Source organism: Pinus tabuliformis, chromosome X (genome assembly GCF_031772625.1).
Source record: "Pinus tabuliformis cultivar Carrire ecotype Pingquan chromosome X, CPIR1, whole genome shotgun sequence".
NCBI lineage: Eukaryota > Viridiplantae > Streptophyta > Pinopsida > Pinales > Pinaceae > Pinus > Pinus tabuliformis.
The window spans coordinates 24,306,578-24,314,012 of record NC_142308.1 but is presented as its reverse complement, the minus strand read 5'-3'; positions in this window follow the sequence as shown (position 1 = coordinate 24,314,012).

Below are 7,435 nucleotides of genomic sequence, written 5' to 3'. Positions count from 1 at the left end.
GGGAAAAACCCGTAAATCTCTTCTCATGACCTAGTGACTCACATCAAGGTTGCTGTCATATCACAGGATGACTATGATACTGTATACATCAAGGTGAGATTACTGTGATTGCTCTACCATAGGTTCGCTGTCATATATCATACTAATATCACACTGTTATGTCATCACAAGTATTGTTGTCATATTTTATGCTACAGTCATATCATTATGGTGTCAATAGTCATAGTCAAGAGTCTTATATCACTGTCACTGTTCTATGCTTTTCACTATACATAGATGTGAAACACCTGCACTATATATATACCATATTTCACATGATCTGCTCAACCTTTACTGCTGCTTAATCCAGACTTTCAAGTTACTGCTGCAAACAATGATAAGATGCTAACGGACTTCAGATGAGATTCTAGCAAAGTGATGAAACAGTAAGATCCGTGCAGTCTGCTGCAAATGCTAGAACTTTACTGCTGCTCAGAATTGTGCATTATTGACCAACATCTGACTTCAGGAAATTGAGCACTGCTAAACAAATGATTTGAAGCCTAAATCAATTTAGTGTATTGAGGTCGATACTTTCCATTGTAGCTGCTTCAATGCGTTACAAAGTTGGCTTCATTTCCCTTGGTAAGGCCACAGACATGTATATATTTAAGTCATTGTCATATCTCTTGAGTTTTTCAGGACAACGAGATCAGAGAAGACTTGGTCAAGCTGCGTGAGACTGTCACAATGTATCAAAAACCTCACTTCTGTGCATCATATCTGAGTTATTGTAAAATCTTAATCAGGAGACCTTGCTGGTTTATGAGAAGCCGCAAAACCTCACTATTCAAAGGTTTGTCACTGTATTCAATCCTCCGAAAATGATGCCCTTCATGATTTCTAGTATTTCATTTGGGCCGCAACTTCAGAGAGCCATTTTCTTGATACCAAACTTGCCCAATGAATCCTGTTTTGGAATTTGTTCAAGGTTTATCACACCAATGGATGGTAGTCCTCAATCCTTCAGAGATAAACCGGATGTAATACCAGAGACCTGCAAGAAATATCAATGGTTCTGAGTGCCAAAATTGAAGACAAAGATATTTCAGTAATGCCGAATGTACAGAGGTCTTCTTCAAGTTATGGTTCTCTTCAGAAGGATGGCCGAATAGCCTTGTGGCAATCCTGTACCAAGTTAGAACAATTCGCTGGTACAGAGACAATGTGCTTATAGGCAGTAGAGAAGCAATGAATAAGGAGCCATAGAGAACCTTCCTGCACAGAAATAAAGAAGGCCGAGACCCAAGTCAATTATGCTCAGAGCAGATGTACTAATCAGCGAGTTCAAGTTCAGAAATTGTTCACCATTTCAGAGCTTTATTTGCCACCTGCAAGGAAAAGAGAACGAAACCCATATACCAGAAGCATAGCCACAAACCCCAACAGATTTGGCTGATCCTTAGGTATGCAATGCGCAGAGAACATGCCCTAGTAGAGGGATGGAATTCCTTGAGATAATTGCAGTTACAAACCTCTCAAGACTGCCCACTCATCTCATCTAGCAATACTCCTCAGGGAGGAGACAAAATTGCAGAGCTTGATCAATAAAGTTGATTTCCAAAAAATGATACATGGAGGTGAGATCTAGAGCTCTTTTTATGAGTATTGAAGGGGGTTCATAGGAAGGCAACTGAATCCCTTTTTGGAGGGAGAATTTGAATTTTAAATTCAATAGTAGAGAGAGAAGCTCCTTTGGGGTTTCTAAATTTGATGCCTTTAAGACCCCAAAAATACCTTGTTTTGATTTTTGATTTTCACAATAGATTTGAAACCTTGACATAAATACGATTATTTTAATCTTTTGAGAAGAACTTTGTTGCTTGTGCATGTGTCTTGACCAAAGAGATGCTGTCACCTCAACGCCCTTTGGGGTTTCTACCCACGAACTGTGTCCTTCATCTTCAAACAAGGATATCTCTCAAACCATGAGGGCTCTCAGGGCATGCCACATACCACTGCAATCAGCTCGATGAGGAGAATCCAATGACAAGGATCTCCAAGACAAATTCAATGATCTGCATCAGCGAAAACTTCCAACAAGTACGTGGTGTGTGCATTGTCTCGGGAATCCAAGCACTAGAGCTAGGGTTTCATCACTGCATCATCTCATCCATGACAACCATCGCACTGAGGACATCAATGCCGACATCTTGCACACAACAAAAGTGAGAATGCGGAAATAAACAAGATCCGTGATTGATACTTTAATCACAGAGAGGGAAGAGACTCCTCTACTGCGCAATCTAGCATCACGAATCTGTTTTTGAATATATTTGAATACGAATGCCAACAAGAGTATTAGTTCATAATAAATACCAGGTTTGCTTGATCGCTCCAATATATGACAATTCTTCTGAACAATATCCTCGTGCCGAAACACGAATTTTGTCCCAACGGTCTACTTTTGCAACTTTGCAACTTCTTCAACCTTAACAAGGCTCATACAAGTTCGAGAATAGAATCCAAAACAATCTACAAAGGAGACATAGATTTACAGAACTTGAGGAATCTTTATTGATGAACTTCAAAACTCAAGTATTACAAAGTTGCTTCTCAAGCAATACAAAGTTAATTCTCCAGCAAAAATTTCTCCAAAACTCGAATGCCTCTCTTCCCTAGTCTTCATCTATTTATAGATCCTCCTAGTTCTGGGTTTGCTGATACCTCCATATCGAATATGAGAGAATCTTACTTTACATCAAAATCAAATCCTTACATCAGATATGAGAGAATCCTGCTTTCGGGTAACCCGGAGGACATTTGCACAGTGTCTTACTTTACATCAAAATCAAATCCTTGCATTAGATATGAGAGAATCCCGCTTTCGGGTAACCCAGAGGACATCTGCACAGTGATTCAATCATAAAATATTTTATATTTATTCTTATCCCTTTATTTAATTATATATGTCGGATTGATTACACTATAAGAGATTCTTTTTCAGGGAACCTTACGAAAAACCTGTCTGCCACCAAAGTCGGACAGAAAGACATTACAAAATGACAAAATGTTCTAGTTGTTCACGAGAATAATGATGTTCTCTGAACCTAGTCAAGGAGTCATTATTAAAATACTGTGAGTAAATTTCTTTAGATAGAGGAGGAATGACCTGTTACAGAGTTTTGTCAACCCAACGTTTCGGACTACCAAGTGAGTCCATCATCAGGGGATGCGATTTCGGGATGCCAAGTGAGTCTATTGTCGCATCCCCTGATGATGGACTCACTTGGCAGTCCGAAACGTTGGGTTCACAAAACTCTGTAACAAGTCATTCCTCCTCTATCTAAAACCATCATCACCTGTATGGATTCATTATTTAACAGTAAATTTCTTCCTCACATTCGCAAATTGGTACTTCAGCATATTCTGGTACTTCGTCCTGAAAAAGTAGTGGGCCAAAAGGATTTAAATATGGATCTGTCATGGCATGAAATGACTCATAGTCATGTGAAGAGCCATTCATATTTCCCCTGAATCTTCTGAAGAAAATATTTCGTGTAATAAACCAATGAAAGGATCCATTGGCGCGGAGTGCTGCAAGCATGTGATAATTGGTGATATTGCTGATATCCAAAATCCTTTTGTATAAAATTCCTGATTGATGTGCCCGTGGTTTTGTAAATCCAGGAAGTTGTAATAACCGGAGAGAGAATGGGTTAAAACATAGAGGACTGATACCATAAATGTTCCGCCATTTTTTAAACCATTCAGGTGTGGGGTCTTGTTCTTCAATTTGTGTAACTTGCATCGCATGATATCTAAAAGAAAACTGCACATTATAGAAAAACGAGTTAGTTTTATTTTCAAAACACATACCTGTATACCAGGCATTCTCTTGGCATTCATGATCTTCAGAGTTTTGAAGGTTGGGTGGCAATAGGAGGCGATCAATGTAGATTTCATAGTAGATTAGATTTTCATTTGCATCTTTGTGTAATGTGAAATCAAGATTTCTCAAATCTTGAAGAAAACTTAAAGCTTCAAAAGCTTCATCATTTCTTTGCATTTGATCATCCCATGAGAAATAATGCTGTCCAGTTCCATGCCGATATTTGATTTCTTTCATTGGAAACCAATCTGCTTAATAATCGAGTAGAGGTTTCTGCAGATTCAAAGTGTGAGAACCATCAGCACATTCAATGTGAATCTCATTTTCTAATCTTCTTATGACGTTACATCTGAGATTATTTACATCATTTCTCTGTAAAAATTCCCGGCTGAGAAGATCTGCGAAGGAATTCTTAACTCCAGAAATGAACTCTACATCAAAACGATACTGGGCCAATGTCATTATCCATCTAACCATTGCTGCATCTTCAAAGTCACATTTATGGATAGCAAACTTAAGGGCTTGGCAATCTGTTTTGACTGTAAAATGTTTATAGATCACAAAATCTTTGAATTTGGCAATGCCAAGGCAGATAGTTCTAAGTTCTTTCGTTAGGTTGGACCAATTTTTTTGTGTAGTTGACCAAATTCCAGAGGCATACTAGCAAATTTCATATTTCATTTTCCTTTTATTAGGATCATGTTGGCAGAAAATTGCACCCAATCCGATATCACTGGCATCTGTAATGATGGTTTTTTAGGCCATTCTTCATTGATTGTGCTTAAAGGAGAAATATTCCTATTTTTCCTTTAATTCTTCTGACTGCCTCTGTTAAATCCTCTGTCCACGGAATTGGATCTTTTTGCAATCTTTTATAAGACTCTGTCTTGGGCACAATGTCTGACAAATTTGGAGATTTAATTCAAACTACCCAAGAATCTTTGTAGTTGAGTTTTATCAATGATTCTGTCTGGAAATTTATCTATGAAATCAAGACTATGTTGCATAATGTAATATGATCCATATTGAATCACATATCCCAACAAATCTATCATAGTCTGAAATAACTTCATTTTTGAATCTGATAAAACTATACCTTTTTCTATGACTCTCTTGTAGAATATATTAACATGCTATATATGAGAGGGAATATTTGCAGAATGAATTAGAACATCATCAATATATTTCTTCAAGAAATCATCCATACCTTCAAAAGTTTCATCCATAATCCTCTGGAAGGCGGATGGAGCATTTACTAGTCCAAAGGGCACAAAATTCCATTCAAAATGTCCTTCTGGTACTGAAAAAGCTGTTTTCCACTTATCGTCTTCTTTAATCCCTACTTGCCAGAGACCAGACTTTAAATCAAACTTGGAAAAGATTTTCGACTGTGATATCTAAGACAAAAGCACTGAGGGCTTTGGCAAGGGATAAGCATCATAATCAAGAATATTATTCAGAGGCTTGTAGTTTACTACCAATCTTGGTTTTCCTCTGATAATCTTTGAGTGTTTGTTGACATAAATCCAAAATAAGCAATAGGGCTATGAGATTTTCTGATCAAACTTTTTTGCAGTAAGGATTTTATTTCTTCTTTACAATACCTGAGTTGTTCAGAATTCATCGGTATTGCTTTTGATCTTCTGAGTTTTCCATGAAATTCCTTTTTCAAAGGCAATTCTACTTCATGTTTATGAATATGCCAAAAGGCATTTGGATCTTCAGAACAACAAGATTTTAGTTTCTGAGAGATCTCACTTATTTCTTTTTCAAATTTGCCTTTCAGAAGATTTTCATCAATCTTGAGCATTTCTTTCTTCTTCTCCATCTTTGCCAAGGTATTCTGTAACCTGTCAATTCTGCTCAATCTATTAGGAGAATTGGAATGAATAAAAGGATAGAAATAATCTATACCTTTGAAGAGAAGAAAATATCCCCATTTCTGTGATTTTTCATCATAAGTGCTTCCATGTCTTCTGAAATTGCTCAGGAAAGGAGTTCCTAAGTACATAGCACAATCAAGCCCTGTGACTAATGGAGCATGAACTTGAATTCCTTCAGATTGAGAAACGAAGACATCTATTATAGCTTCTTCCGTTGTCTTGATTTCTCCACTTGCAGTAACAACTCCTGGACACTTTGTCTTTTGTCTTTGAGGATAGGGAATTACAGTGCCGCTTACTATGTTCAATCTTGAACCTGTATCAATTAGAACCTTCCACCATTCTATGGAAGAACCAATTCTGATTTTCATTTTTACACAGTACATTACATTTGCGTTCATTGCATTCATTCCTAATCCAGATCTAGGATCTTCAAATTCTTCATCTGGAATTTCAAAGTCTTCAGATTTGAAAATCCCTTTCATTGGATCATGATATGGATCAGGCTGTCTTTTTGGTTCTTTCTATTCTGTTTGTGAATATTCTCCTTTTGTGGGTTGTGCATGTAAAGAATGTATATTGTGCCCCTGATGTGCTTCAATGCATAGCCTTCTATTCTCTTTGATTTCTTTTCTGAGATCTTTGATAGCTTGACTAATTGCAAGAAGTGTTTGAGGAAGATCATCTTCAATTGTTTGTTGTCTGAATTGTCTTGTTAGACCATCAACTGAAAATAAGGTTGCAGAAGGAATATAGCTATGTTGATGATTTATCTGTGTCTTTTGCTGTTCTTGATATTGCTGTGACTTGGACTGTTGAAGATGGGTCATCAACAATCCTTTATACATTTCTTTGAGTTTTGGATCATCAACATTAACCATTTGTGTAAAATAATTTCTAGAAAGCTCATCATGATCTAAGCTTTCATTTGATAGTGGTCTGAACATCCTGACTGCATTACATTTGCAAATGTCAGGATCAGTGCATTCACAGAGTTCTTGAAAACATTCATTACAATGTGGATCTTTGCAATATTCAACTTCAGATTCTTCTTCTTCATAAACATCATGTATTTGGTCATTTAGATCATAATAATTTTTTGAATCTGTTAATTCTTCACAGCTAGAAGGGAGATCAATAATATTTACCTTGCCAGATTTATTCTTATAGCTAAATTGTTTCTTCTTACCAGATTATTGTTTGTCTTTTTTCACTTTTGGACAATTTGGAGCAATATGTCCTTTTTCATTGCAATGGAAGCAAAATATTTGCTTCTGTTTTGGCCTTTTGATGAAACTGGCGTGTTTTTTTGTATTCTCTGGGAGGCCTTCTATGAATGATTTTTTTGTTTTTTGCGGATCTAAAATTTTGCTTAGAGTAAGCTTTCTTTTTAGAGCGACGACGGTCATATCCCCCTAAACTTTTAGAGCCATGTAAATGCCATTGTTGGCTCCACTAAACCACATGGCTATCAACAACTATGTAAACAATGGCATTTACATGGCTCTAAAAAGTTTAGGGGATATGATCGTCGTTGCTCTAAACTTTTAGAGCCATGTAAATGCCATTGTTTACATAGTTGTTGATAGCCATGTGGATTTAGTGGAGCTAGTGGCAGCTCGAGCAACTTTCATCGAGAACAGAGTTCAACAATGACAACTTTAATAGCTTGTCTTATAAC